This window comes from Mesoplodon mirus (assembly GCF_964341445.2).
Source record: "Mesoplodon mirus genome assembly, chromosome: 2".
Classification (NCBI taxonomy): Eukaryota; Metazoa; Chordata; class Mammalia; order Artiodactyla; family Ziphiidae; genus Mesoplodon; species Mesoplodon mirus.
The window spans coordinates 192,748,819-192,759,392 of record NC_138977.1 but is presented as its reverse complement, the minus strand read 5'-3'; positions in this window follow the sequence as shown (position 1 = coordinate 192,759,392).

Below are 10,574 nucleotides of genomic sequence, written 5' to 3'. Positions count from 1 at the left end.
CCAGCTGTAATTTCTTCTCCAAATTCCGAAGCAACTTAAACAAGCTCGGTTGACAGGAACAAAAGAACATGAAGTAGAATGGAAACAACATCCAGGATGTCCCAATACTACCTGGCTCCGCCCACTCCCTCAAACAACTTGGTGTGTAGAAAGAACTTTCTTTGATGCAACCTGGAGTTATGTGATATGATAAAACTCATAAAATCCCTGTTCATCATCAGGTAATATGGACCATAGGAAGCATCATTTTCTTTTTTTCCTAGTTCTTTTAAAAAAATTTTTTTTTCTTGGAGTATAGTTGATTTACAATGTGGTATCAGTTTCAGGTGTTCAGCAAAGTGAATCTGTTATACGAATACATATATCCACCCTTTTTTAGATTCTTTTCCCATATAGGCCATTATGGAGTATTGAGTAGAGTTCCCTGTGCTATACAGTAGGTCCTTATTAATTATCTATTTTATATACAGTAGTGTGTATACGTCAATCCCAATCTTCCAATTTATCTCCCCCCTTTACCCCCTGGTAGCCATAAATTTATTTTTTGCACCTGTAGAAAATTGTAACTCTATTTCTCTTTTGTAAATAGGTACAAATATTATATGATATTGCTTATATGTGGAATCTGAAAAAAGGGTTATAAATGAACTTTTTCCTAGTTCTTATCTATCTTTTATAGGTAGAAAGGTATGAAGTCTGCAGAAAACTTTATGACCCTTTAGAGTCACAGTCTGGGGCTTCACTGATCACTGTCCTTTGGCTGAAGGTCAATGTAGTGATAAGCATTTTTACTTATCAAGAATGTCAAAAAATTTTAGGACATTTTCTATTTTTAGTTATGGGTAAGAACATTGATTGGAAGAAAATGAATCTTCCATGTTTAGGCCATTTCTAGGTAGCTCAACTAAATAGAAATGAAAAGTTTTATTTGGGTTTGTAATCACTAGTTAATTGCTGAGAGATTACTTTGTTGGATACCTGGTCATTAAATCATCTGCAATAACTAAAAGGAGTTGCAGCCTACTTATTTTCATGAACTAAATGCCCCAGTTCAATCAACTATGTGGCCATGTGAGCAATTCCTTAGCCTACTAATATTTAAGCAGGCCAGGAGAATAGTTATTGTCATTTTAAGTGAAAAATGTGTTAGAATTTAAGAAAAAATACTATTTAAAGTAAAATATTTCTTTACTTTTACATCAGCTCTTCAGAACTGAGCTACCAGCAACCACACTAATTGAGAGACTTTTGGAATGTGGGTTGGTGAAGGAGGTGAAGCCAGAACAGGAATGGTGAGTCTGTGTGTAGACAGCTGCCCACACTCTCAAGCCTCACCCACTCTGGGCCGCCTGCATAGATGTCATGAGGTGAGCTTGCAGTTCTTATCTGGAGCAGTCTCAACATTCCCACCACTAGTGATCTGATGTGTGCTAAGGAGTAGTGATCTGACCTACTTTATGAGAGCAGAGGAAGCATTTGCCCAACACTTGGCAGAGCCCCAGGTCCTCAGCACCCACTGAGCTCACTCCAAAGTTATGCAAAATAAAATTTTGGAAAAGAACTTGGGCTCCCAGTGTTGACATTTTAAGATTTTAAAATGTTAATCAGCCAGACATATACACACTACTATATATAAAATAGGTAAATGACAAAGATTTACTGTATAGCACAGGGAGCTGTACTATCTTGTAACAACGTATAATGGAAAAGAATACATGTATAATATACATATATGTGTGTGTGTGTGTGTGTGTGTGTATATATATATATATATATATATATATATATAACTGAATCACTTTGCTATATACTTGAAACTAACACAACATTGTAAATGAACTATACTTTAATTAAAAAAGAAGTTATACAGCCAGAAGGAAACAAAATCTCATTCAGCCCTTTCATTTTCATTTGGGAAGATATGTTAAAAAGCCGTGCCCAACATTACCTAGCTAGATTGTGGCAAGGCCATAACTAAAATTCAGGTGTTTTAATTCATCATTGAATATTATTAATGCATGGGAATAAAATGTAACATTTCAATGTTCCGCATTCAAGGACAAAGGTTCACCTACGATCGAAAGCAATTACATCAGTTTCTGTGAATTGTCTCTTTAAAAGTTCCCTCTGGATTTAAAATTCAAAACAATTCTCAATAATTTCATTATAAATTTGGGACATATAATCTCACATTGTTCCAATACATTCAGGTAAGGTCAACTCTCACATAATATACATGTGAATACTGTATAGACTTATTAATGAAAGAATTGATGCCAAAACACTGATTAGTTCTGAAAAACTCCTACGTTTTTGACAGTAGGACTACTTCCCTTCAACACGGCCTCTTTTACAGCCTTTAGAAACTGTGCCCTCCTTGCATACAAGCAAATATAGAGAAAATAGAGTTCAATTTGACTATCAAATTCTTGGGTGACTTTATGAGCTCACAACTGTCATTTTGGAAGCAAGAAAGTGACATGCAAGGTCCAGCTCAAAGAGCCACATTTTGAACAAATATGAAATAAGTATAGCTCTTCCCCACTGCAGAATTTTAACAATGCCCTCAATACCTGAGCAACCCACAGCTTGTGGAAATTATCATTATAGAGAACGACGGATCCAAATGTGCCAGTGTGACCTCCAACTTGGAACTGTTTATCTTGAGAGATTTATCTTTAGAAGTTTCTATCAAGGAATGCTGTGATATTTTAAAATGGTTTTGTTGCGGGCTTCCCTGGTGGCGCAGTGGTTGAGAGTCCGCCTGCCGATGCAGGGGACATGGGTTCGTGTCCTGGTCCGGGAAGATTCCACATGCTGCAGAGCGGCTGGGCCCGTGAGCCATGGCCGCTGAGCCTGCGCGTCTGGAGCCTGTGCTCCGCAACGGGAGAGGCCACAACAGTGAGAGACCCGCGGACTGCAAAATAAATAAATAAATAAATAAATAAATAAATAAAAATAAAATGGTTTTGTTGCCATCTCAATACACAAAGGAGGATCTGAAGTACCCTGACATCTTGAAACTAAGAAAATACATCTCCCCTAATGAGCACTATCTATAAATCAGTTAAATATCAAAATTACATAAAAAGGGACAGGTCAAATAGGAGAGAGATTAAGGAAAAGCTAAGAAAAAAGTGAATAGAGGATCATTACCTATAGATGTACTGTGTGTAAAAATTATAAAAAATTGAATCAGTTAAACAAAACAGGACAGCCCGACCTCCACACACACACCAGTAACACAAGAGTATTAAAAAAAGCAAAACTGGGAGTGAATTCCTCTTTTCTATTTGAGTTGCAGGTTAAAGGGCTCTCAAGTGCTGCTTTCCCCCAAGGTTGAATTGAGTTTTATTAAAACAATTCTTTCAGGTTCTGTAATCCAAACCTCAAGTCCAGTGAAGGCTGTGCCATGGAATCTGCCTGAAGGTCCAAGTCAGTGCTCTCGTCAGAATCGCTCTATGATCAAATGACCAAAACTTTTGTACAAATGGATGCCCTACTGCTTCTCTCAATATGAATTATCTCACAAGAGACTCGGGGCCATCAGGCAAATGCTATCTTGGTTTATCTGCCCTCCCAGTGTGTTAGACATGCCTGAAAATATACGATTGTCATTTTGACACCAATCAATATCTCTCAGCTGCATTAATCAACATGTGATGATTCTTTTCTTTAAATATAAATTGTTTTGTCTTAAAATAAAGTTATTAATCTCTAAAATAAGTTGTAGTTAAATTAAAATATTTAGATCTTTGGGAAAACATTTTAAAGATTATTGAAAAATAAGACAACAGAATGTACTTATGTTTATGCTGAAGCACAAGGAAAACTATAGGATTTTAAAATAACCATGGCACAATATTGAGGTTGCTGATAATTATTGAAGGTAAAACCTTTGTAGGTGAGTTGGTTCCTAAAAACACAAATATTCATACCTAAACTTATCACCTAATGAAGTTCTAGAAAATTCAAGAATATACAGTACTGGTCCATTAACATCATGATGTTTCTGGGAATTTATCCCTTTCTTCTAGGTTATCCAATTTGTTGGCATGCAATTGTTCATAGTAGTTTCATGTGATCCTTTGTATTTCTGTGGTATCAGTTGTAATGTTGCCTTTTTAAAATTTCTAGTTTTATTTATTTGAGTCATCTCTCTTTTTTTCATAGTCTAGCTAACAGTTTGTCAATTTTGATTATATACTCAAAAAACGAATTCCTTGTTCCATTGATTTTTTTCTATCATTTTTCTTGTTACAGTGTTATTATAACGTATCTTGGAGAAAGTCATTTTGAATTGATATTTTGGGGCAAACTATTAGCTTCATGAACTTGGATGTCCAAATTTCTCCCCAGATTTGGGAATTTCTTTTTCTCCTTCTGGGACTCTTGTGATGTGTACATTGTTTCCATTAATTTATCCTCTAAGTCCTATAGACTCTCTTTGTTCCTTTTCTTTGTCTTTTGTTTTCTGTTCCTATGACTCGATAATTTCAATTGATCTGTCTTCGTGCTCATTGATTCATTGTTTTGTTTGTTTCAGTCTGCCTTTGAAATTCTCTATTATTCAGTACCAGTCATTGTATTCTTCAGCTCCAAAATTTCTGTTTGGTTCTTTATATGTTTTCTATCTCTTTGTTGAACTTCTCATCTTGTTCTTGAATTTTCCTGATACCATCAAATTGTTTATTTGTGTTCTCCTGTAGCTGAGTATCTTTAGAACAATTGTTTATAACTCTTTGTTGGGCAATTCCTGGTTCTCCATTTCTCTGGGGCCAGTTCCTGAAGGTTTACTTGTATTCCTCATTCTTCATGATCCTTAAAGCCTTGTGTAGGTGTCTGTATTTGGAGACACAGCGATCTCTTCCAGACTTTATGGTCTGACTGTGGTAAAGGAAGACTTTTACCTGTGGATGGGGCATGCTGAAGTGTGCTATGGCCTCAGGTCTAGTTGTGCAGGGCACCAAGTGCAGGAGTGTGTGGTGGCACCAGGGAGTGATGTCTCTTGGGCTCAGATTGCTGGGATCCACAGCATCGACAGCTGTGTGGTCCTTGGTGAGTGCTGCAGGGCTCACAGTGACTGCAAGTGTTCTTGGGGCCCTCAGTAGTGCCTTCAGGTCCAGCAGCTAGGGATCGGGGACTGATTGCAGACACACACATCGTGGTGGGGACTGGGGAGAGAGCAAGAGCCTGTCCAACTGTGGGCACACTGGCTCTTGTGGAGTCATGGCCCTCTGTGCTTTGATCTGACTTATAAGATAAGCCGGAGTGTCTTCATCAACTAGTGAAACTATGAAACCTCTGATGTAGAAAGCAGCAATCATATCCCCCACAGACTGGTCCAGGTGTGAATCCTGACTCTGCCCCTTCCTGACCTTGTGAGTTTTGTTAAACCACTTAACCTCTCAGAGTCTCAGTAAAAATGAGGTGCTATCAGGATAAATGGGAAAATGTATGCAAATGGAATAAGCACATAGTGGGTGCTTAAAGAACTGTCTTTCCTTTCCCTTTATCTTTTCTTCTTAAAGGATCCTGTGATATGGACACAAGCTTGGTGGCTTAAGTTTTCAGATTTAGTTCTAAACCAGGATTAAGTCATAGTTTGTTAGAGCACAAATCATACACTTCTGAAATCATTTAGTTCAACTTTACCACTTTTCTTAAAAAATTACATAGTATGTAGAATACATATTTGTGGTGAAACTTCAAACACTATGAAACACATAGAATGAGATGTACATCCTACTTTTCTTCTTGGAATTAATCCCCATTGATAGTTTCATGTGTGTCTTTTACGACACTTTTTATAAGTTTACATATATACATAATTATGCATACTGATACATATAACATTATTTACATGAATGAATTTATTTACATAAATATGTGTATATTTACATATTTATATACAGCTCTGAAAGTCTCTTTCATATAAAAAGTCCTCTCCATTTCATTATTTTAAACTATCTCATTCTATGTAACTACTGCATAAAGCCACATTGTATGTATCAAGATATGATGATGGACCAAATATTCCTTGTTGATGGCTTTTAGCTTGTTTGCAATGTTTTGTTATTACAAATAATACCATAGCAACTACCCTTGTATATATATATATAGTGAGCACATATGAGAGTATTTTTATAGAAAAGATTTATAGATGTAAACCTATACTGTAAAGTGTGCCATCTACGTTTTCATAACTACTGCTAAGTTGCCTCCAAAAGACCAAACCAATGTAAGTTCTCCTAATAGGGCATGAACATGATTGTTTCTCCACATCTCCCTTCATCAATTCTGCACTTCATAAATCTTTCTAATTTTGCCAATATGATGGGATCAAGACATCTCATTACAATTTTAGTTTGCATTTTCTTGAGTTATAATGAAATTGAGACTTTTAAAATGTTTTGACTATTTGATTTTCTTTTATGAATTGCCTTTGCAAATTATTAGCTTGTTTTCTCTGTGTTTTTTAAAAAATTGGTCTGGGCTTTTAATTTTTTCTGAATATTGATCAACGGTTTGTTATACATATTACAAATATTTTCTCTTTCTCTTTTAAACTTTTTGATTGTGGTGCCTTTATTTAGTTATTACTTCATCATGCAGAAGTGTTAAAATGTTATGAGTTAAGTCTCTGGAGGTTTTCATTTTGGATTTCTGGATTTTCTGAGTTTTAAGACAGTTTTTCTCTACTCCAAGGTTATACAAATATAGTTTATATTCTTTTCAATATTTCTACAATATTTTTCATTTAGAACTCTGGACCATTTGAAATTTATTTTTTAGTGTGGGTAGGTATTGAATCTGAGTTAATTTTTTCTAAGTAGTTATTTAATTTTACCAGTATCACTTACTATATAGTATTTTCTGATTCCACTGCTATGAAATCCACCTTTACACTTTCATCTTATATTACAAAATCCTGAAGCCTCTGAGCTTACAAGATTTTCCTAGAGCAATTCTTCTCAGCTGGGAGTGATCTCATCTCCCAGGGGAGTGTGGAGACATTTCTGGATGTCATCACTACAGGAATGTTACTGGCATCTAGTGTTAGAGGACAGGGATGCTGCTAAGCATCCTACAATGCACAGGATGGACTGCAAAACAAAGAATTTCCCAACCCTAAATGTCAGTAATGCTGAAGTTGAGAAATTTTGGCCTAGAGTCATCACAGTATATGAATATAAATATGAAAAAAATTCTACTTAGAAAAGGTATGTGAACATATTTTTAAAATCATTATTTAAAATTATTGCTTTTTTTTTTATCCATTGACAAATCTTCTTAGAGTTTTTTTTTGTGTTTTTTTTTTAATTTTTGGCTGTGTTGTGTCTTCGTTGTTGCACGGGCTTTCTCTAGTTGTGACCGGGGGCTACTCTTCATTGCAGTGTGCGGGCTTCTCACTGCGGTGGCTTCTCTTGTTGTGGAGCATGGGCTCTAGGCGTGAGGGCTTCAGTAGTTGTGGCTCGCGGGCTTAGTTGCTCCGCGGCATGTGGGATCTTCCCAGTCCAGGGATTGAACTCGTGTCCCCTGCATTGGGGGGCGGATTCTTAACCACTGCGCCACCAGGGAAGTCCCTTAGAGTTGTTTTGCATGTGAGCTTGTTTTCATGATGTAGTATCTGTCTGTTTTGCAGTTGAGAAAAAAATGTGACCTCTCCTCATTGTGTTTTCTACATGATGCTCCCTAGTCTTATAACTAAAATATTTTATGCTCACCAACTGTAGAACACAGTGTTTTATCCTCTGGATGACAAATACATATATCAACTGTGTGTTCATTTCAAAGCACTGGATTTTACTGGACCAGGTGGGGAAGAAGTTTTCAGACTTGATTTTACCTCTTATATGCAAGAAAATCAGACTGAGAATCATCTGATTGATGATGCTGATTTCAGTTCCCACCCTAAACCAACTGAAGCGGGGTCTCTACATATATTGTCACCCTTTGAGATTTTGAAAATTTTGATGTAAGCAGTAGAGAAATGGCTGGAATTATTTTAGTCCAGGGGCACTTGAAAGATGAATCAGGCTTGGGTGGATCCAAATTTAAGGTCTGGGGTCAGACAGAGAGTAGCATGAAGCACTACAGATCCTTATGAAGGGAGAGGGGAACTAAACCATAGAAAGGGTCATGCAAAGACACTAAAGTGGCAGGCACTGGAATTTCTCTGGCTGCTGGGGTGTGGATGTACTTGGTGTTCAACTCTGCTTTCATCTGCCCTGATTTTTAAAGTAATCACATTTATAGGAATAAAGCACAATGAGATTAACAAACACCTAACAGATCATCTAGTTTATTTCACAGATAAAACAGGCCCAGAAGAGGGAAGCAACTTTCCCAAATGTGTAAGACCTGCTTCAGCATGATGGAAGCTAAGGAAAGCAGGCGGCATGGGGACTAAAAACAGAGAGGTCTCGAGAGGAAACAGGATAAATAAAGGCCCCTTCTATCACTTAGCATAAAGTCCTCATGTTTCATCGATGTTATTGAATATGACAGGATTTCCTTCTTTTTGAAAGCTGAATAAAATTCCATTGTGAGATATCTATATCTACATTTATATCTATGTCTATGTCTATATCTATATCTATATTTATATCTATCTATCAATCACATTTTTTAATCCTTTCATCTGTCGATGGACATTTAGTTTGCTTCTCTACATTGGCTATTGTGAATAGTGCTGCATTGAACATGAGAGTACTGATACCTCTTTGATATCCTGATTTCATTTCTTCTGGATAAATACCCAGAAGTGGGATTGCTGGATTATAAAGTAGTTCTATTTTTAACTTTCTGAGGAACCTCCATACTGCTTTCTATAGAGACTGCACCATTTTGTATTCCCACTAACAATGTACAAGGGTTCCAATTTCTCCACTTCTTTGTCAACACTAGTTGTCTTTTGTTTTAATGATAATAGCCACCCTAACAGCTATGATTTGCGATTTCATGTCAACCAACAAAGTTAAAAAATATTTTCATCCAAAATTAAAACTCTACATGCTCTTTGAACCAGAATTACTGGTTTGAAAATAATTTATCCTGTAGATATAAATGATATTTGTATAAAGTATAAACTGATGTTTGTACAATATTTTCTACAACACTGTGTGTAATTACAAAAAATCCTAATTCATCTTAACCTCTGTTAATGATGAATTTCCATGTAACCTTTAATAGTGTTCCATATGAACTGATGGGGAATGATCTCCAAGATATACTAAGCGATCAAAGCAAGACACGGAAAAGTATGAATAGTACGGTACATATAGGAGAAAAAACGAAATGGTTATCTGTGGATCCATTAGAATATGCATGGCATAGTCTGTAGAAGGATACACAAAATATTGGTAAGAGTTATGTGTCTTTGAAGTGGAGAGTGTATGACAAGAGTTGGGAGAAAGAGGAAGACTTACTTTTTATTGTATTCCCTATTTTTGTCTTTTGAATTTTATGCCTATATATGGTAGAATGGAGTATCTTCCCCAATTCTGCACTCCTGTATAATAGCATTATATATCCACACTCTCTGCCATGTGGTTTGCAGCTTCCCACTGCAGGTGAAGCAGACTATTCTACCCCACTGAGGTAAGGCTTGGTCATGTGATCTGAATTAGCCAAAGGCATGTGAACAAGCAGAAGTTAAAATGTGCTAGCGTGATCTAGCTAGCCCTTCTGTGCTCTTGACATCTGTCATGCAAAGAACATAACCCTGAGAGCTGCTAGTTCCAGAATGAAGAGAAGATGTGGAGCAGACCTGGACCCAACCCACAGCTTTGAGCCAAGCCCAGGTGATTTCAGTGTAAAATAGAGCCACACCAGCCAGACTGTGGACTTGTGAGCATAAAAAAATTAATGTTTGCTGTTGTAAGCCACTGAGTTGTTTATTACAAAGCATTGTTGTAGCAGTAGCTGAATAAGACAAATCCCATAGGAGGTCTCTTAACTGACCCCCACTTAACCAGATTCTTGTATTAACCAATGCCTTCTTTTCTCTCTGTAAACATATCAACTGATGTCCAATGTCTCTTAAATGTTCATAACTAGTAGGCTAATCTAGTACAGCCACATCCTTCCACTCCTTCCAGTTGAGTCATATACTTACTAAGAGTTAGTTTTCCCCCTAGCTTGTAACAGTAAAACAAACTCCTGGAATACTTAAATTTGGTTAGTTTTCATTCAGCTATTTTTTCATGCTTGATGTGGGTGAGGCTTATTTCATAGCTTGTCTATAGATGACCATATGACTATTGCCCTAATTATGATTTCAAGAAAGCCACAAGATCACAGCCACCCAAAACATATTGCCAAATGACTCCCTTGACAAGGTTTTTCTAGGCCAGCACTCCTATGCTTATATTCAATCCTTTGAAAAAGGGGATGGGGAATGAGTATCATTTGCATGAAACCACTATATATATTTGAAATAAGAAAGAGAAAGGCCTCTTTTAACTCCTCCCTGAAGTGTACAGTTAGCAGAGAAGAGTTTACTAGGGCTTAGATGAAAAAATGGACCTAGCCCTGACTGAGGGGAAGATTCTAAGATTTCAGATGTGGAC